The sequence below is a fragment of the Mus caroli genome, unplaced genomic scaffold, assembly GCF_978045245.1.
Source record: "Mus caroli unplaced genomic scaffold, Mus_caroli_1 scaffold_19, whole genome shotgun sequence".
NCBI lineage: Eukaryota > Metazoa > Chordata > Mammalia > Rodentia > Muridae > Mus > Mus caroli.
In genome coordinates this window covers 18159789-18181751 of record NW_028227274.1, presented here as the reverse complement: position 1 = coordinate 18181751, position 21963 = coordinate 18159789, and the positions used below count along the sequence as shown (strand labels likewise).

Below are 21963 nucleotides of genomic sequence, written 5' to 3'. Positions count from 1 at the left end.
TGTCAAGTACATCAGTAGACATTAGGGGCAGAATAAGCAATGTTCTAGTTAGCATTAACTGTAAGTTTGACCCAGGCTAGAATCACCAAAAGGAAGTAACAAAGCAATTGTCTTTATCAGGTTGGTCTCGGGGCTTGTGCATGAGAAATTGTCTTGATTGCTCATTTGATGGAGGAGAGCAAAGCCCACTACTGGCAATACCTTTCTCCAGGCAGGTGGTCCTGAGCTACATAAGAATGCTTCCTAAGGGGCTGGAGAGACGGCTCAGAGGTTAAAAGGGCTGTCTGTTCTTCTAGAGATACTAGGTTCAATTCTCAGCAACCACATCTATAATGAGATCTAGTACCCTCTTCTGGCCTGCAGGCAGAACTCTGTACACACAAGAGACAGAGACAGGAAGCAAGCAAGCAAGCCACCTAAGCATGAGCCTGGAGGTAAGCTAGAAAACAGAAATTCTCCAAGGTTGCTGCTTTAGGTTCCTACCTGGAGGTTTTCCCCTGACTTCCCTCAACAATGGACTATGGCCTGAAGGTAAACCAAATGGGTTCCCCCCTCAAACTGCTTTGAGTTAGAATGTTTTAGGACAGCAACAGGAAGGAAACCAGTTCAAAGACTCTGGGGAGGGGGTGGACAGCTCCTGGTTCTGTCTGCTGAGCAGCTTCACCTGCAGTTGTCTTTGGGTTGATTCATTCTTCACCTCTGAATTTGAGAGATTATTTTGATTGATTGCTGTGGACCATGATGCTAGAGGCAGTGCAGTGTGTGTCTATGTATGTTTCTAGAACAGACAGTGGCTTTGGAGGCTGTCACTCACTGTCCACTTTTTAACCTCATGGCCCTCCCTCCCTTTTCATGGATGAAATCACAACTTCCCTGGCACCTCCCTCATAGCTGACGCACTTGCCCTCACTTCATCTCCTGCATCTTACCAACACTTCCTTTTCCTTACACCATCTATCCAGTTAGTCCTGTGGTGGTCTGCACCCACTTTATATTTCCTTCCTGTCCTCAAGGCTTTCATGTCTGAGAAGCAGTTTAAGAAAATAATTCCTTTATACCACAGTATACCATCAGTGATCAGAATCTATGAAAAAGAATGAGGGAGCTAACTTAACCCAGAGTGTGAAGAAGAGAGTAAGAAAGAACATTCTGGAACTCGGTTAGCAGAGTACTTTCCCAGAATGCATGAAACTCTGGATTTCATCTGCAGCAGAGCAGAAACTGAGTGTAGTAATGCGAGAATGTAATCTCAGCTCCGGGGAGATGGAGACCAGAGGCTTTGAAGTTCAAGGTCTCCATTAGCTGTGGAGCAATTTTGAGGTCAGTCTGGGCTACACAAGACCTTATTTTAAAAAATTAAAAACACCAGCATTATGGTGGTAATTCACAGGTAGATCTCTGTGAATTTCAGGCCAGCCTTGTCTACATATTGAGTTCCAGAACAGCCAGGGCTACATAGAGAGACTCTGTCTCAAAGATGAAAATAGAAAATAAAAGGAAGAAAGGAAACAAAACAAAACAACAAATCAGTATTCTCAAGCTAGGCATGGTGGAGCATGTCTTTAGAGCACTCAGGGGCAGGGGCAGGAGATTCTCTGTGTGTTGAGGCCTGTCTACATAGGACAGCCTGTCAATGTAGTGAGACTCTGAAGAGGGCGGACGGTCCAAATTCAAATTGAATCCAGACAGATGAGGATGACACGGCATGATTCTCACGGACAAGGGGGTCAGGAAGCCCCAAGCTCTAGGGCAGAAAGCAGCATTCAGTTCCCTGTAGCTATAATTTTCAGCACAAGGCACTCAATAGAAAGAGAAAGAGGAAACTGGAGCCCAGGAGGTGTGGATACAAAAGTGGCCTTGATTAGGTATTTTCAGTCAGCTTCTGTGACTATAGATCGGACCTTGGGCAAGTCTGTGACACAGCCATTTTCTGTCAAGTCACTGTGTCATCTTGCATCAGACTCACCTGAGAAACCTGCTGAGACAGCTTGATGCCAAGGTACCCAACTTCAGGGTCTGTGGTGAGTTACGAAAATTACTGTGTAGCTGGGTATGGTGGTGCAGTCAGGGAGCTAACACAGGAGGATTGCTGAGAGTATGATAAGACCAGCTTGGGGTGAAAGAAAGGCCTTTTGTCAGACAGGTGAAGCAAACAATATCAAGTCAAAACCAAAACCACACAAGACAACCAGCCACACTAAAACCTTCCGTTTTAAACTGCCCCCGGCCGGTGCACCTGCAGGGCTTGGAGATCTAATCTTTCAAAGCAGTTCACTGGCTTCTAATGCAGCAGGCTTTGTACATTACTCTGGCAACAGCTGACCTGCCACCCTCATCACCAGGGCCAGTTCTACAGCGCTGCACAGGCAAGGCTCAGGGCCTATTGCTCTCCCAAGTGATTCAGCCAACAAGGAAGGGCAGGGCCAGCTCTCCTGGGAGTCGGAGGCATCTCTTCCTCACCCACACCACCATACAGCAGAAGAGGGGCAGGGGCAACTCTCCCGCCAGCCCACTAGCACACCCTTAGGGCTGGCTTACCAGTGCCCCACCCACAACCAGGGCCAGCTCTACTGAGAAGCCCAGGTGGTGTGCAGGGTCTGCTCTCTCAGGTACTGCTAGCCAATCTTGTTGCCTTTAGTTGCTAGGTTTCAGATTATGTGTGTTAGGCAGCTACCTCCATGACATTCTGACCAAAGAACTTTTCATCTACTGTAAGCAGTCCTGATGCATACCCTCAGAGCAAGCTGTTCTGCTTCAGTATGACTCAGGAAAGCTCATGTAGGTGCCAGTGGGAGACTTCCTGGGAAATTCCCGGGCCTGAACCACTTTCATAGTTGACGTGTTCTATTTTAATAAGCATGAAATTGCAACACGGGTAGAATGGGAAAGGTCAGAGGGATCTTCTGATCCAATTCTCCCATTTCCCAGTGTGGTAAAAGCATTTACTCTGCCTCTTTCAACGTTTCAGGGGGACACGTTTGAAATACAAAGTCTTTGGGGCTGCGAGTATAATGAAGAGGTAAAACTTGCCTAGCCTGAGCAAGGCCCTGGGTTCAACTCACAGCACCATAGGCACATGCCCAAAAACATTATCTTATGGCTTGAATATAAAATACCTCCTGTGGACTTATGTGTTTGAATGCGTAGCTGGTAGTACAGTTTTGAGGGTAGAGGAACCTTTTAAACATGCATCCTGGCTACCCTGGGGAAGTGTTTAAGGGGTCTATACTGGCTCTGCTTGTTGTCTTGCTCTGTTTCCTAGAGTCTTAGTTAGGGTTTTACTGCTGTGAACAGACACCATGACCAAGGAAGGCAACACTTATAAAAGAAAACATTTAATTGGGGCTGGCTTACAGGTTCAGAAGTTCAGTCCATTATCATCAAGGCAAGAGCACGGCAACATCTAGGCAGGCATGGTGCAGTCAGAGCTGAGAGTTCAACATCTTCATCTAAAGGTTTACAGTGAAAGACTCAGTTCCAGACAGCCAGGTTGAGGGTCTTAAAGCCCACCCACAGTGACACGGCTATTCCAACAAGGCCACACCTCCTAATAGTGCCACTCCCTGGCCAAGTATATACAAACCATCATACCTGCTTTGCCACCATGTTCTTATTGGCATAGAGCCACTGGTCCATGCTGCTCCACCATGAGGGACTGAAGTCCTGAGTCCAGGTAAATCCTTTCTCTATTAAGTGGCTTCTACCAGGTATTTTATTGCAATGTTGAGAAAAGTAGCTGATCCAGTACTCTTCAGAGACAGTGTTATGATTCTCTTGCACATGGGCCAATACTTGGAAATAATAAGGCACAGCTGGGCATGGTGGTACACACCTTTAATTCCAGCACTTGAGAGGCAGAGGCAAACATATTTCTGTGAATTCAAATCCAGCCTGGTCAGTTCTCCAAGTTTGGCTGAATGTCCAAAGAAATTCAGGAGACTCCAAAGCAGTAGGAGCTTTGAGCTCAGAGCACGGAACGATGTAGGATCCTCTGAGGCAGTGAGTCACAGTAAGCCATCCCAAAACACAATTTTAGTTATATAGACAGACTTTTCCTGCATTAAAAATGGGAAACTCCATTTCAGATCCCTTAAGAGCAAAGAGAGGACTTGAGGGGATATAAATGTTACTTGAAAAAGCCATCACAATCCTTGTGACTATTTGACCACAAAGTAAAGCCCTCCCTAAGCTTTTCAATTCAACCTTCTATCTTTATATTTTTCCTCTCAAAAAAAAAAAAAAGGTTGAAAAAAATTGCTATACAGCAGGAAAAACTAGCTGTGATAATTCAAAAGCTTGAGAGACAAGAGACAGAGGAATTAATAAAACAGAAAATGCTCAATTGTGGATCTGTGGTACCTAATGAAATTTAGGATCAAGATTGACAGCCATTGCCGGGCGTGGTGGCACACGCCTTTAATCCCAGCACTTGGGAGGCAGAGGCAGGCGGATTTCTGAGTTCGAGGCCAGCCTGGTCTACAAAGTGAGTTCCAGGACAGCCAGAGCTATACAGAGAAACCCTGTCTCGAAAAACCAAAAAAAAAAAAAAAAAAAAAAAAAAAAAAAAAAAAAAGATTGACAGCCATTGACAATGGGTACGAAGTCTGCCTCCCTGGTGTGGAACTGGGCATGGAGTACAAGCGCCATGTCTAGCTCATGTGTGAATTCATAAAGTTCTAACAGCACCTTGATAAACAGAAAGGGGGAATAAGATTAGCTGAAGGACTCTGGATAATAGAAAAAAAAAACCTTGCTGAGTTAGAATTACTTTAAAGATGTTTTAACATCAAAATAGAACTCAAGGAATGTGTTATACTGGGGAAGAGGTTTTTGCCTATTGGTTCCATCAAAGTTAGTAAAGATCAGATCTGAGCTAAGAGAAGTTTCCACATGAAAGGATCGACTCAAAGAAGAGACACAGAAAGACAGAAAAGCAGGCAACACAGAAAGCAGATCCCCCACACCTGGAGGCAGCTCAGCTGACTGACTGTCCATCAGACTGGTCGATTGGAAAACCTTGATGTTGAAATGGGCGTTTGCTGAAGAGAGATGATCAAGACTGCAGACTGCAGTTATGAAGAATCGTTGCATCAACAGATCTTCATAAGGACATTCGGAATGTTAAGTTTATGGGGTTGATAATTGTTTCTGATATAATAATTACATTGTGTACAATTTTTAGCTTAGACAAAAAGGAGGAAATGTTGAAAGATATTTGATCATAGTGTTAATCCCGAGATTGTGGGAAAAAAACAAAACATTTCTCGTTGTGGTGTGGCTCAAGCCTTAGTACACACCTTTAATACCAAACAATCAGGGTAAAGTTAGTTTGTAGAAGGAAGCACCCATGTTGGAAAGTGATGTCTATTGAGTGGCAGACAAAATGATGAATCAGAGAAAGATTTGACAGAATAGGATATGCTCAGCTCTCATGAGGAAAGGAAAGGGAGCTAGTTAAGAGAGTAGTACAAAAGAAGGAGGCAGTTTTACTGGGGGAGTTTTACAGACTTAGGTTGAAGAGAGAACAAGCTAGACACTGGTAAAGACAGAGCAAGCCAGAGAACAAGGAGCAGCCAGAAGATTAGAACAGATTGTCAAAGTTAGTGTGAGGTCATGCAGAGCAATTCAGAAGAAGACAAGAAAAGTTAGATTAAATCAGTCATCTTGGAGAGGAGTTTTGAGTCAGAATAGCTGAGTTGACCAGCTAGCCAGAGTTCAGAAAGAAATAAAAAGGATGAGCTTATTTAGCAGCAAGTCTCAGAGGCTGAAAACATTCTAGGTCTAGATTAGATTCTATGGAGGCTAGAAGCTACACTAGGTCTAGGTTAGTATAGGTAGTCAGTATGCCTCGGAAATGGCAATTACATCAGGCAAATAAAGTACAGGTCCACATGGCAAGCTTCAGGATAGCTAGGGCTATGCAGACAGACCCTATCTTTTGTTTTGTTTTATTTGTTTTTCGAGACAGGGTTCATAATTGAAACAAAAAAATGGAAAACATGATAGGGAAGCAGGATCACAAAAGGTAAAAGGATAAATGACAAACTAAACAGCAACATCATAGAAAACTAAAAGCAACACTATAAATTAGTCCATTCATAAGAGCTTTTATGATTTTTCCAAACTACCTCAACAACTATATAAACACTTTCCTACTTGATATTTGTCTGCTACATACCCTCATTTGCCAAGCCTGACAAGCCAAGTTTAATCTCTGGGATCCACATGGTGGAAGCAGAGAATGGACTCCAGAAAGTTGTCCTCTAACCTCTACCAGTGTGTGTGTGTGTGTGTGTGTGTGTGTGTGTGTGTGTGTGTGTAAGCTGTGATTGTGTCTTGTACTAGCATATCTGTAACTTAGGTGACCCATGTCTTTCACCTGGATAAATGGGCTATCCTTTTGGTGGCATATACTACAAGTGTATATAAATCTGACTCATGTTAGAAGACTTCTTTTGGTTAGCTGGTGAGATTAGGTCCCTTTGGCTATCCCCTAGTCTCATGCTTTATTACCCTGCATTAAACTCTGCCTATATTCTATACCTAAAGAAATGGCAGGCAACAATAAAAACACAAACCAGTCCTGAGTGTAGTGGAAGACCACCTACAATCCCAGCAAGGTAGAGGACAATGAGTTTGGGGTTAGCCTGGGCCCCATAATGAGTTCAAGATTTGCTTGAGCTATATTTGTTTCAATTATGAACACAAAATAGTACACTGATACTAGTTTAATCAATGACATAGACCATGTGTAATATCACTACTATTCATATTAAGTATGCATATGTCTGTGGTGTAACAAACCATGCATGGTGTTTAATCTCTGCTTTCAACTTGACTGGATGTAGCGTAACCATAGAAACACACATCTGGGTGAAGGATGCTTCCTGAAAGGATTAGCAGAAGAGGGAAGGCACTCTGTGAGTACAGCACAGCATACTGTGCTGGGTCCTGGACCGAATATCGAAGAGAAAGTGAGCTGAGCACCCCTATTTGTCGCTGTCTGCTTCCTGACTGTGGACACAGTGTGCCTGCCACCTCCACCCCCATCCTCACCTGCTTTCCCACAGTGACAGGCTGTACTCCAAAAACTGTGAGCCACATAAACCAAACCTGTCCTTAAGTTGTTTTTGTTATATATAAATGCAAGCACATTTAACACACACATGCACAGACATTCATGAACTCGCACACACATGCATGCTCACACACACTAAATGTTTACATCTCTGTGCTTCCTTCCCTCTTTTCAAATAGTCAGGTTCAGAGAGTTCACACAACTGACTCAATGCCTACCAACCCCTATACGATAGGATGACATTGTTTGCGTGTGGGCTGTGGTGGAACTCAGGGCCTCTTCAGCTAAATAAGCACTCTGGACCTATTGATATGCCTAGACTAGAGCAGAGAATCACTGTGTGTGTGTGTGTGTGTGTGTGTGTGTGTGTGTGTGTATGCAGAGATCCCATTGTGTGCTGTGTGTCAGTATGTGCAGAGATCTCAGTGTGTGTGTGTGTGTGTGTGTGCACGCACGCACGTGTAGAGATCTCAGCATGTGTGAGAACACTAAATCTGTGCATCTGCTTCTCACAATGTCATGATATATAGAATGCATGGCGTGTGCTCTGTTTCCATGCTGTGCTTCCCTTAACATATTTCAGTTTAAAGTCTGCAAGGCATAAATCCCTGAAATAAGACAAAACACAGAACAGGAAAACTTGATATCTTTAAAGCACAGTCTAAAGATCTCATCCACAAAGTACGGATCAGTCAGTCTCCTGTACCACAAAAAGTCAATGTAATGGGAGCATCTCCAGAATAAAGAATGTATGAATTTAGCCCGGCGTGGTGGCGCATGCCTTTAATCCTGGCACTCGGGAGGTAGAGGCAGGTGGATTTCTGAGTTCGAGGCCAGCCTGGTCTACAAAGTGAGTTCCAGGACAGCCAGGGCTACACAGAGAAACCCTGTCTCGAAAAACCAAAAAAAAAAAAGTATGAATTTTGCTATTCCATTTCACAAATGGAAAACTGGAGTATATAAATAGACGTGGGACACTATTTATTTATAGTCTGTGCCCCCATAATTAGAAACACAGAGCAGTTGAGAAATGGATACATGGAAACTGTGGTAGCAGTTAGATGTTAAAGATCTAAAGCTGTCAAGAGCAAATGAAATGTGGATTTTATGAAACTCTGGGAAGAGCAGAGCTAAAAACTTTTTTAAAAATATAGCTTCTTCCTAGTTCTCTTTGAGACAGCAAGCCACTCAGTCAGTACCAAGGATGGAGCAGGCAGAGGAATTGAGAACTGACTTCATGTACTGAGGGTGGCTTGAACTCCTGATCCTCCTGCTTCTATCTGATTGCTACGATTACTGGTGTGTGGCATTACAGTCACCTTGTCATTTTTAAAATCACCTCAAATTTCAAACTGCTCGAACCATATGAAACCCAATTTGTATTATTCTCAAATGTGGAAGGAAACCAGAAAAAGAAGATTTTTCACCCCCATCACCCACCACCACCACCATCATCATCGTCGTCGTCATCATCATCATCGTCATCACCATAGTCATATCCTGACTGAAGTTCTTCATCATCATCATCATCATTGTCATCACCATAGTCATATCCTGACTGCAGTTCTTCCCAAGAACAAAAAAGGAAAAATATGTCAAAACAGTATTGGGTTTGGCTCCTCCCCTATCCTGTTAGCTTTTGGTCATTTGGTTCTGCATAAATACGAAAGCAGGACAGTGTGGAGGCTGTGAGGAGGTGTGGTCCACTTAGTAATTATAGTCCATAGACTCCTGGGCTAGGCTACATCTCTAGACACACCTAAACTTGCCAGCCTCAGCATCTTGTCAGCTGAGGAGGAGCATCCCCTACCCTGTTACAACTGCTAGCAGACTCTGAAGGAAGATACATCATGTCAGTGGGCGCCAGACTTACTTTCTTATTTTGAGGAGATTAAAAGGAAAGCATTAGGTCAAGCTGGGCAGCACTTACGAGGTAGAGGCAGGAAGATCAGAAGTTGGAGGCCATCTTTGGCTACTCAGTGAGCTCCAGGGCAGACTTGGCTTGTGATATGTGCTGCCCCCTCTTCAATGCAAAATACCAAGATAACTGGCAATCATCACTGGCAATAAAAGTTTATGAAAACAATAGTATGCATATACTGAAAAGGTCGGCTTAGGAACTTTGGGACAACCTGGGACGACCCCAGTGCACTGGGACAATAAATTCCTCTTGCTTTGTGCATCAATCCCGGCCACGTGGTTCACTCAGGGGGGTCCCTGGTAAGCTAAGGCTCCCCAGAGTCTTAAATATAAAAGATCATATGAAAATTTGATATATTTAACATATTTATCCATAATTCTTCAAGGCATATCTTTATATCTGAGCTTCATCAAAGACCATCCTGCCAAAGTAAAGGGCCACTACACAAAGTAATAGCAAATGTTTGAAAAGGACACATGCCAAAAGGCCAAAGCTTCAGAGGCTGAGGCAGGGGGATCGGAAGTTTGAGGTTGGCCCGTGCTACGTATTAAATTTGAGTCAAGCCTGAGCTATGCATTGAGACCTTTTCCTTCAAAAGGACAAAAATAAACCCAGAATACCTTAGTTCCAGTGTGTCATACCCAGCATGGCCCTTGTGGGGGAAGAGTGACATGGATCCTGCTCCTAAGACAGGATCCTGGTGTGAGCCTCCAGGAGTGTGGATGGCTGCAGTGGGCATAAGGTTTGTTTGTGTAATAATGTGTATATTTTCTTGACCCACTAGCAACGAAGGACTCTTTCCTTCCAAGGAATGTCCTCCCTGTTAACATTAATGACTCCATGATAGTTAGAAATAGGAGTCAAGGGCTGGAGAAATGTCTCAGTGGTTAAGAGCACTGACTGTTCTTCCAGAGGTCCTGAGTTCAATTCCCAGCAACCACACCACATGGTGGCTCACAACCACCTGTAATGAGATCTGATGGCCTCTCCTGGTGTGTCTGAAGACACCTACAGTGTACTCACATAAATAAAAGAAATAAATTAATCTTAAAAAAAGAAAAAGAAATAGGAGTCAAGGATGTGGCTGATCTCAGCAAAATGAAAAACACTGGGACCGTCAGGACAACCCTTAAGGTGATGGGAAAGAGGTTTGGTTTTTTTTTTTTGTTTGTTTTCTCTGACAGGGTTTCTCTGTATAGCACTGGCTGTCCTGGAACTTACTTTGTAGACCAGGCTGGCCTCAAACTCAGAAATCCGACTGCCTCTGCCTCCCGAGTGCTGGGATTAAAGGTGTGCGCCACCACGCCCGGCAGGAAAGAGGTCTTAATACATGGGTTTGCAAATATGATTTCTCTACTATGCAAAAAGTATAAGGATGCAATATGAATTAGGGGGAGGAGGGGGACTTAATGAATCTAAAAGAGCAAGAAAACTACACTAAGAGCCAGCTTGTTAGAAAGATGCAAAGGCAGGGAGATACAAAAGAAGGCAGATTCTTGAGTTCATGGTCAGCCTAAAACAGAGCAGGATTAGGCCCAGGTGTTGTAGAAATGGTAATTTTAGGGCAGGTGTCACCCAACTGGTTTAACTGCTGTGCTTAACAAAAGCAGAGCTCTGAATTCTTTTGCAACATTAAGAAAAAATAAAAGTAGGCTTGTCATCCTAGGAATCAAAGGGCTGCGACCTCCTGATGCAAATTTATAAGATAATCAAAAGGAAACCTGGAGTAAATGTCTGGATTGATATGTAAAATAAGACTGGACCTGTGTTCCGCAGAAGAGCTAAGAAGAAAATTTTTAGGGTAAAAAGAGAGAAATGCCTAGAGAACAGACACACACACACACACAGAGGCAGACAGCAGGACATGAACAGAGAGTTCTCTTAGAGTAGCGAGCAAGCAGAATATAGACAGAGAACTCTCCAGAGAGGAAGCAGAACATACAGTGAAGTAGACTGGAAAAGCTGTATCAAGCAGAACACAGGCCGTCAGCTTGGATCCATGATTTAACTTGGATCGTTTCCCTGCTCCCAGACACCCCTTCTCTCAGAACCCCTCTCCATGCTGAGGCCAATCCTTGGCATGAAACAGGAATGCCGAAACGGGAATCTTTGAGTTTGAGGCTAGCCTGCTTGGAGAGTTGCACTAAATAGTTTGTCTTGAAAGGCCAAAAAACAGAAGAACAAAGAAAAGTGTTTTCTTGCAAAACACAAGAAAATCAAGAAGAGGGAAGACCAATGGGTGGATACTTCATTCCTCCTTAGAATAGGGAACAAAATACCCATGAAAGGAGTTACAGAGACAAAGCTGGGAGCTAAGTGAAAGGATGGACTATCCAGAGACTGCCCCACCCGGGGATCCATCCCATAATCAGCCACCAAACCCAGAAACTGTTGCATATGCCAGAAAGATTTTGCTGAAGGGACCCTGTTATAGCTGTCTCGTATGAGGCTATGGCAGTGCCTGGCAAATACAGAAGTGGATGCTCACAGTTATCTATAAGATGGAACACAGTTCCCCCAATGGAGAAGCTAGAGAAAGTACCCAAGGAGCCGAAGGGGTCTGTAACCCTATAGGTGGAACAACAATATGAACTAAACAGTACCCTCAGAGCTCATATCTCTAGCTGCATTTGTAGCAGAAGATGGCCTAGTCGGCCATCACAGGGAAGAGAGGCCCCTTGGTCTTGCAAACTTTATATGCCCTGAAGAAGTATAGCAAAATTCGAGGCTTTTGGGCCCAGGCTTGGGAGTGTGGCTTTTGTGGCTTAGTGCTCCAGGTGCTGGTCATAAAACAGATAGTGACATTCCTTCCTCCACCCACCCGCTTCCTGGGTTCGAAGAGTGTTCATTCAAAGAAAGTCACCCTGACCCACCCTGACCATTGCTGGAACCTGCAATGCAAATGTGCTATCTTTAGGGGCTCTTAGAAACTGTCTTGAGAGATAACCTGACACTTGTGACTTTATACTTCCTTGTGACTCTTAATTGGTATTTTTGGTATTTTCCAACAACGCCCTCCCCACCTCCATGAGTTGTGGTTTCTTCCTTTAAATACCCCCTTACTCAGCTACTCGGGGCGCCATGGTCCTCTACCCCTGCGTGGTGTATGACCATGGGCCCTAGAGCGCTCTTGAATAAAAATCCTCTTGCAGTTGCAGCAAGACCGTTTCTTGTGTGATTTGGGGTGTCACCTCTCCTGAGTCAGAACGTGGGGGAGTCCTCACGTTGTGGGTCTTTCAGCCCCAGTACAGGGGAATGCCAGGGCCAAGAAGTGGGAATGGGTGGGTAGGGGAGCAGGGTGGAGGAAAGGTATAGGGAACTTTCGGGATAGCATTTGAAATGTATATAAAGAAAAAATATCTAATAAAAAAAGAACAAAAAAAATTTTTCAGTGATAGGCAGCATACAAAAAAAAAGTGGTTTTCCTGTACACAATATATACATAATATTTTAACATGACACAATAAAATAAAATCTCAGAAATGTGCGAACTTATATGTCAATTAATAATTAATTTGGGCTGAGGGTATATGCGTATAAGTTTGACAGGCAAAGTCCTGGGTGTGATCCAAGAAAAAAAATCTGGGAACACTAGCATATGACTATATAGTCTCAGAACTCATGAGTAGAAGAAAAATCAAGAATTCAAAGTCTGAGACTAGAGATATAATTCGGTCGGTAGAGTGCTTGGGTGAAGTAAATCCCCAAGCCCATAGTGTCCCTGCTCTGGAGGTGGCAGCAGGAGTATTGTCCTCCGGCCATCCTCATCTCTCGAGTACATATCGAGTTCAAGGACAACCTGGACTAGAAAGGAGGAAGGAGCTAAAAAAGTGACTTTAATGCACTCTTCCTTTATAGTTACACAGGAGTTAACAAGAAAATGACCAGATGGCACACCATTTTACTACGTGCGTTTCAGAGGATCCTTTGGATTCTACTGACAGTTAAGATTATCAGGCCAAGTGTGGTGGCATCTGCTGTTAATTGCGGTGCTTGAGAGGCAGAGGGAGAGTCCTTAGGAGTTCAAAGCCAACTCAGTCTACACATTCAGTTCCCGACTAGTCAGTGCTACAGTGCTACATAGGGACACCCCTGTGGAGAAAGAAAGAAAAAAAGGGAGGGAGGGAGGGCAGAAAAAGAAAACATCAAACGGAACAAAACAAAATACAGCCAGCACTTGCTACCAAGCCTGCTGACCTCAGTTGGGCCCTAGGACTCACATGATAAAGAACTGACTGTTGCAAGCTGCCCTCTGGCTTCCAAATGCACGCTGTGGCTCTCTCCCCACCCTCACTGCCACCAAATACGCAAATAAATGTAATCTTTAAGATCCCCGTAACCAAAATCTAATTAACCAACCAACCCCAAGCTAGGCAATCAAATCCAAAACAACCAAAAACAAAAACAAAAAACAACCAAAAACAACAACAAAAAAAAACACCACACACCAGAACCTTACACATACCTAACAGGCAGTCAACAAAAACTGAATCACTAGGCTGCTGACACATATAAGATCTGAGAAATAATATGAAAAACAATTTCTTTTTTTTTTTTTTTTTTTTTTTGGTTTTTCGAGACAGGGTTTCTCTAGCCCTGGCTGTCCTGGAACTCACTCTGTAGACCAGGCTGGCCTCGAACTCAGAAATCTGCCTGTCTCTGCCTCCCAAGTGCTGGGATTAAAGGCGTGTGCCACCACTACCCTTGGAAAAACAATTTCTTAATTTTAGTTTATAGATAGGCCCTTACTGAGTTGCTCCCACTGGGCTCAGACAGTTGCTGCTCTCCCACCTGGGCTTCTGCCATATATGTTTTTTTTATATGCCTCCGTCCTACAGAATGGCGTTTTATATGACATGGCAGTGCCCATTTCCTGCTTCTCCGGTGTTGTCACAGTGAATAGAGAAAAAGCAGGTGCTTCTTATTGGCAGGCTCAGCATTTCCTTTACTTCAAGGCTCAAGGCCCCTCTTTTAAGAAAGACAGTGGGAAATCAATGCCAACAAGGGCGGGGCGGGGTGGGGGTGGCGTTGTTAATGGTTCTGCTGCCCTCAGATCTGTGAGCATACTCCTCTGCAGGCAATCAATACCAGCGTCTTGCATTTTGCCGAAAAGCCAACTGCAGAGCAGGAACCACAGACATCCATCAAAGAAAGCAGCGGATGTCCTCAGGGCTCAGTCAGGGTGGCTTCCTTTGGTACCCGGGACTGATAACTTGGTTCAGACAAAGCAGACAAAAATGCCCAGCCCTTTTCGTGTTTATTTAGCCCATTGTTAAAAATGGTATTTGGTATGATGCTGCCTGTCTGCTCCCCTGAAGCCCTGGGTTTAATCCCCACTACCACGGAAACTAAATGAGTGGCATGTGTCTGTAACCCCAGCACTAAGGCGGAGGCTGAAAATCAAGGTCACCCTGGACCGTATACTGAGCTTGAGGCCAAACTGTGCTGCGTGAGGCGTGTATCAACCCAAACAAGCAAGCTGTATTTTGATTTTATTTTGGTTTTGGGGGTTGAAACTAGGGCTACCCCCCTCAACCTATCCACTTTTACTTACTTGTTTGAGGTAAGGTTTGCTCTACTCCTGACTAACATGGAACGTCCTATGTAGGCCAACTGTGGCAATCATCCTGACTCAGCTTCCAGGCTGTTGGAATGGCAAGTCTGGGTTACTATGTCCCCACCCCCACCCCCTACCCCCACTCCTGCTCAGTTTTTCTGTTTGTTTTGTTTTGACTTGGGGTAGGGTGATGGGGTGTGTCTCAGGTAGCAGTACTTAGCTTGGGAAATTTGCTGTTGCTGAAACAGTCCTGGATTTTCTAGTCCTTGTAGCCACACCTCTACCCTCCCTGAGTTAGTGGCCACTGCCACCACACCCTGGTTTATATAGCACTGAATGGGATTAAATCCAGGGCCTTGAGCTGCATCCCCAGCCCTGTCTATAATTTTTTAATATATACTTGAACTGTTTAAGAAAAATTTACAAATATTATCAGCTACTTTTTAGTGTGCTTTTTTAGTTATTGCATGGGGAGGGAACATAGCACACTGTGGAGGTCAGGGGACAATTTGCAGGAATTGGTTCTCTCCTTCCAGGGCATTGAATTGTCATCAGACTTAGTGGCAAGTATCTTTATGCCACCCCTCAGTTATTTTTATGGGGTTTTTACTGTGTGCCACTAAGTGCTGAGTATATTGTATATTGCTTATTATAGATTGTATTACATAATATATAACATAATATATAATCATATACATATACCGTACAGGTAACTGGCTCACCTCTAACCATCTGACAGTGATACCATCCTCATTTGAGATCAAATAACTAGCACAAACACAGCAGCTGATTGATAAGCCTCACAACCCAAATAGAGTCTTGGATCTGTGGAACAACAGTCTCTATTTGATAACTTCTGTGCTATACTTTCTGTTTTACAATACAAAATTTAAGGAGAATAATTTCATCCGCGCTCCCAGGACTTTGCTAAACAATTTGAGCTTCTCAGCTTCTGGTCCTTGTTGTCAGCCCGATTGTTGCTGGAAACTTTTTTTCCTGATACTGTTCTCACACCCGATCTGTCTTTTTCAGATCCCCTGGAGCCACTACTCAAGCAGTGGCCTCGACCTGGACCTCCCCTGACCCTACTAGCTACTGTTTACCAGCTCAAGGTAGCTGCCTGACTCCATCTAGGCTCAGTTTATTCTGCGGGAATTTCGAAATTTATTAGGTAGAGAGATTGCAAAAGACAGAGAAAGCAGAAAACATTGCTCTTGCGTTAGCTGTGACATGCAAAGCCTTATGTGACTCACCATCTCCATTGTGGACGAAGGAGTGGACAGAGGCATTTGACAGTGAGGGGAAGAGTAAAAGGTGACCATGTTGGCGCCACCACCTTTAATCTCAGTCCTCTGCAGCAGGGCAGAGGGGTCTCTGAGCCGAAGGCTGCTGGTTTGCATCCCCAGCTCCAAGAAGATCAGGACCGGCCTGTGAAGTAGGGGGCGGGGTTAGGGGAGGGGTCAGACACGTGGCAAGCGCCATCCAAGTTTGGAAACAGCCAGGGCAATACAGAGAAACCCTGTCTCGACCTCCCCCCCCCAAAAAAAAAAAAGCCCAGGAAGTCTTGTCACATGAGGATCCTGGGCCTGTCTTCCTCCCTGTCCCTCCCTGCAGTGACACTTAACACCAGTGTGAGCCAGGGCATCAGGTTTAGATAATCCAACCATGGCTGCGTTCAAGAATCCAGTTGCTCAGTCCCACGAGGCTGGATGTCTCAGCACCTGCTGGAATCCCAAAGAACTAGGCTCCAGTGCCCGTGAATTGATGAATATGCTGGTATAGGCTTCCAGCTGAAGTTTTCTTCTTCTTCTTCTTCTTCTTCTTCTTCTTCTTCTTCTTCTTCTTCTTCTTCTTCTTCTTCTTCTTCTTCTTCTTCTTCTTCTTCTTCTTCTTCTTCTTCTTCTCCTCCTCCTCCTCCTCCTCCTCCTCCTCCTCCTCCTCCTCCTCCTTCTTCTTCGACAGGGTTTCTCTGTATAGCCCTGGCTGTCCTGGAACTCACTTTGTAGACCAGGCTGGCCTCGAACTCAGAAATCCACCTGCCACTGCCTGCCAAGTGCTGGGATTAAAGGCGTGCGCCAATTTTTTTTTTTTTTTTAATTCAAGGTCTTAAATGTGAAAGAGATACGGAATGGAACTGGGAATTTCCTGTAATCATTTACGTAACAATTCCTCTTCACTTACATTCTCCCTCCTCCCTAACCTCCTGGAGGGAAGACTGAAGTAGGGTCTCCTGTAGCTCAGGCTGACCTCAAGTTTTGCAATACAGCTGAAGATGACCTTGAACTCTAAATCTTCCTGACTCCACATCCCCAGGCTGGGACCACAGGTGGGTAAATCTCACTCAATTTCTTTCTCTTTCTATTTTCCCCTGTATGTTCTTCTTCCCATTCTCCCTCATTCCTTCTTCCTCCTTTGTCATTTCTTTCTCTTCCATGTATAATCTTCCTCTTTCAGCACCAAAGTGCTGGTTTATTTTCTTATAAGAGACAAGAACTCAGCCTAGATACTTGGCTCACTTTGGTAACAAGCCTATGCAGCATACAGTATGCTCTGGGTTCCTTTCTAGCAAGGAAGGAAACCAGGTATGGTATTCATGCCTGTAATCCCAGCGCTTGGGTTAAGGGTCAGCAGGACAAAGTGTGAGAAACATGTTTTCCCCATCCAAGGGGACTAGGTCTCCAGAGGCCAATATTCCACAAAGCTCCTCCAACCTTGAAAAACTTTATGCAGCTCTTCTGTTCTCTCCACCTTACAGACTTCTGATTATAGAAAGGCCCTGCTGCATCCCAGGACTATGTAACTCACAGAGGCTCGTGCCTCTCCCTTCCCTTCATTTTCTCTGTACTGATTATTTATTAACTAATTGCCTCAGATTGTGAGCTCAAACCTTCGTGGTGAGGGACGCCGCCGTCACCTGAATTAACATAACAACTTCTGTCCTGGTGCATTTGTTAGCCCGGTTTGGTTGTGGAACACCTGCCTTGCAAGGAGAAATTGCCCTGGTGACTTGCTTCGACTGGCTCTTTGTGAGGTACCTTCCTAACCGAGGCAAACCTTGGGCTACTTTAGACCTTTCCCCTGCCTCCTACCAAACCCTTCAGAAACCATATTCAAATGACATTGCGTCGTCCTCAGAGTGCAACATTTATTCTGTCCCTTGTCACTCTAACTAGTTTTTTTGGAAGTTGTCACAAGGCAGGAGCTCATTCCTGCCACTCCCATCATGCTCCAGTGACCTCACACTGCTGGGTGTTGCTGCAGGTCTTTGCAGGCTACCCCCAGCCTGTGTGTGAACTTAGGGTCTTGCACATGAAGTAAACTGAACTGTATTTATTTTTCTTTTTTAAAGCTTTATTTATTATATGTAAGTACACTGTAGCTGTCTTCAGACACACCAGAAGAGGGCATCAGATCTCATTACGGATGGTTGTGAGCTACCATATGGTTGCTGGGATTTGAACTCCAGACCTTCGGAAGTGCAGTCAGTGCTCTTAACCACTAAGCCATCTCTCCAGCCAACTGAACTGTATTTTTGATAGAAAACGTATTTATTAACTCATATTATAAATCTGGCCCTATCAGTTCAATGGAGTTACCACACATCTCAGCCACATTGTCCCCTGTCACAGAACAGTTTGTTTTCACCTCTTCTGCTATGGTGATGTCACAAGGGACATCTTTGGGGCGATGTCTGGCACATCCCTTCACATTTGCTTTAGGACCATAACTGTTAACTTAATCTAGTTTACATTCTCCGTAATAATAAGGAAATGATGTCAGAAGTTGTCAAGGACTGAGTAGTTTTCAAGACTTAAAGCTACAACTTGACAAAAATAGAAAACCTTAACAATTCCACCATGGAGAGTAGCTTAGTTACCAACTTCAACAATTCCAGGAAGCTCTGTCCCAGTGGCCCAGCACAGCCATCTTCCTGGCTACCTCATTTTTGTTTAGAAGCTTGCTCACAGTGAAATAAACAGTGTGCTTCAGAAGAGTTTTCAATGATTAGCTTGTGCTTGCTTTAAATATACAGCTAAGCTATCTTTTATCTTTAAACAAAGTAGAGCTGAAAGAGAACTAAATAAACCTTTGATTTTTACTGCTTTTCACTGCTAAAATAGTAATGTTTAAACAAAAGATGTAATAAATGTATATTCCAACTGGATATGGTACCTGTGGTCCTAGGACTCCAGAGGCAGAGGCAGAACAGATGGATCTCTGTGAGTTTCAGGCCAGCCTGGTCTACATAGTGAGTTCCAGGCCAGTTAGAGCTACATAGAGAGACTCTGTCTCAAAACAACAAAAAACCAGACAGCCAATTACTTAATTATAATAAAACCCCAGTATATTCCAGAGAGATGGAAAGACAGGCATTAATGAGAACACAGAGAACATTTGAGGATGCTTCTAAGGTAGAACGAGCTGCCTCACTTAGCAGGACCACAGGGGGGGGGGGAAGACTGAAGTTCAACATTTATGTCACTTCTCAAAAAGTGTTTATGTTTAATAACTATGTTTTAAAATTATTATATGTGTGTGCACATGTACACACAAACATGCACACATACTTACATGTGCCATAGTTCAAATGTGGAGGTCAGAAGACAACTTTTTCCCCTGTTTATTGAAAATAGATACTTTCAGGGCTGGAGAGATGGCTCAGTGGTGAAGAGCATTGACTGCTTTGCTAGAGGTCCTGAGTTCAATTCTCAACAACCACATGGTGGCTCGCAACCGTCTGTAATGGGATTTGTAATGGGATCTAATGCCCTCTTCTGGTGTGTCTGAAGACAGCTTCAATAAACGATTTTTTTAAAAAGTAAAAGAAAATAGATACTCTCTTCCCTCACACAATATGGGTTAGTTACGGTGTTTTTCCCTTTGCTTCTCCCGGTTCTCCCACCGTCCCATCTGGATCCACCACCTTTCTCTCATCAGAAAACAGGCTTCTAAGGGATAATAATAAAATATAATATAACAAGATAAAACGAAAACTAACACACTGGAATTGGACAGAACAAACAGAAGGAAAAGAACCCCAAAGAAGGAAGCTGTTAGTCTATGTTCTTCTTTCCATCTTCTGGGTTCTGGGAACTGGACTCAGGTTGTCAGGGTAGGTGGCAAGTGCCTTTAGCTGCTGAAATCCTTGCAGCCCTAGGACTTTTGATCTCTTCTCTGTCAAGTAGAATATAAATTTTAAGAGCGGGGGGTGGGGGTGGTTAAGGATAAAGGGAGAAGGAAGAAGAAAGAAAGGAAAGCGATTTGACCTATACATATGTGGTGCAGTACCTATGGTGGCCAGAAGATGGCAGTGGCTCTCCTGGAGCTGTGTCAGGTGGGTGCTGGGAAACAAAATCGGGCCCTTGACAAGAGCTGTATATGTGTTCTGTTTTTTTTTTTCCCCCCTTTGTTTAGTTTGTTTTCTTGATTGTTTTGTTTTTGTTTTTTCTTTTTGAGGCAGGATTTCTCTGTGTTGCTCTGGCTGAACTCTCTGTTTACCAGGCTGTCCTCAAACTCGGAGATCTGCCTGGCTCTGCCTCCCGAGTGCTGAGATGAACTAACATGCACTTGTACATTTGCTTTTAACCACCAAGCGACTCCATCCCATGCTTTCCTCCTATGGGGCACCGATTCCATTATGAGGGCCTCCACCTCATGACCTCATCTGCACCTAATAAAATCCAAACCGTCCTGTACGAGTCCCTCCGTAGAGACACGTCTAGTCCCCTTCTCTGGGGTGGCAAATGTGTCTCTTCTACAGTCCCATCTTACTCTACCCGTACGTTCCATGTCGGTGAGTGTGGAGAGAGCCAATGCGTTAGTAAGACTATGAAGGGTCTCCTTCTACTTCCAAGCATTTTCTTCTTACGCATACAACACACAGTTCTTTCCCTTCCTGGCCTCAGAGCCATACTGGGATCCTCACCAGTTCTTTCAAGTGGAAAGTTCTAGTTCTTTGGAAAGTTGTATCAAATGATGTTTTGCTGGGGCACACAGGTGAAAGGATATCTTGCTAAAGCAGACACGTGAAAGGCTATTTTCCTGAAACAGACATGGGTGAGAGGATGTTTGGATATAGCAGACACGTGAAAGGACTCTTGATGAAGGAGTATAAATATGACCCCACAGACAGTGGGAGATAAGCACCAAGCTTTGGTTTGCTCTGCCTCACTATTCTTCACTAAAGGCACACATGTATCAGTTTGCCTACATAGAGTTGTTGAGCTCAACCTGTGGTAACTCAACTTACCGCTTCAGTAGCCTCTCCCCAGGAGCCTGGCAGTTTCTTCAGGATTGAACTACAGCTGTCCGGTGTCTGCTTGCTGAAGGACTGGAATGTAGCTGCTGGTTCGTGCCTGGTGTTTGTCTGCCTAGAGGACTGGTAAGCAGCTGCTAAGTTGTATTTAGTGTTTGCTGTAGGAGTGCAATGCTCCCCACAGAACTATTGCTGAACAGATCCACTTCCCACATATCCTAATAGCTTTTGCACTACCTCTGCCGGGTGGTGGGCTAGAAGAGAGGTTGAACCCTTATTTAAAGTAGGTTGCAAGAAATGTATGCCTAGATATAGCTGTCTCTTGTGAGACTATGCCGGGGCCTGGCAAACACAGAAGTGGATGCTCACAGTCAGCTAGTGAATGGATCACAGGGCTCCCAATGGAGGAGCTGGAGAAAGTACCCAAGGAACTGAAGGGATCTGCAACCCTATGGGTGGAACAACATTATGAACTAACCAGTACCCCGGAGCTCTTGACTCTAGCTGCATTTGTATCAAAAGATGGCCTAGTCGGCCATCACTGGAAAGAGAGACCCATTGGACATGGAAACTTTATATGCCCCAGTACAGGGGAACGCCAGGGCCAAAAAAATGGGAATGGGTGGGTAGGGAAGTAAGGGGGAGGGTATGGGGGACTTTTGGGATAGCATTGGAAATGTAATTGAGGAAAATACATAATAAAAAATATATATATAAAAAAAAGAAAGAAATGTATGCCTACAGTTCTTCTGGGTGTTTTCCAAAATTCTGAGGATAACATGTTGTCAAAAGTTCAAACACAACCCTCTGCTCCTGCCAATGATCAACTAGTCTGGAGGCAGAAAAGTAAGCTTTACACTAGCCAATTCTGACAGCCAAATCTGGAGAGAATGTCAGCAAGCCAAGGACATCCTTCAGCATAAGCTCTCACCTGTGGACCGGTAGAGGATTGTAGTTTCTCTAGTGTGTCTGTCCTCCCAGTAAACCAAAGGTAGCAGAAAATGGGAACATGTGTGCCCTTCAAGAACAGGACAACAAGGAGACAATTCCTACTGGCCTTGCATGTGATCCACGGGCCTTATTCAGGTACCTTTGCAACATATTAGTTGTGTTTGAACATGGTCCAATCCATAGCATCTTTTCTCATATTT

At 44.2% G+C, this 21963-nt stretch overlaps 1 long non-coding RNA gene across 1 annotated transcript; it reads right to left on the bottom strand.

The window, feature by feature from the left end:
• Positions 1 to 1646: 1646 nt before the first annotated feature.
• LOC147000227 (uncharacterized) lies at positions 1647 to 16079 on the bottom strand. Its single transcript, XR_015046104.1, has 5 exons — positions 15810 to 16079; positions 8519 to 8644; positions 3592 to 4055; positions 3355 to 3449; positions 1647 to 2110 (listed from the first exon to the last, which is right to left on the bottom strand). It is a non-coding gene; the product is annotated as an uncharacterized LOC147000227 (long non-coding RNA).
• Positions 16080 to 21963: the final 5884 nt, after the last annotated feature.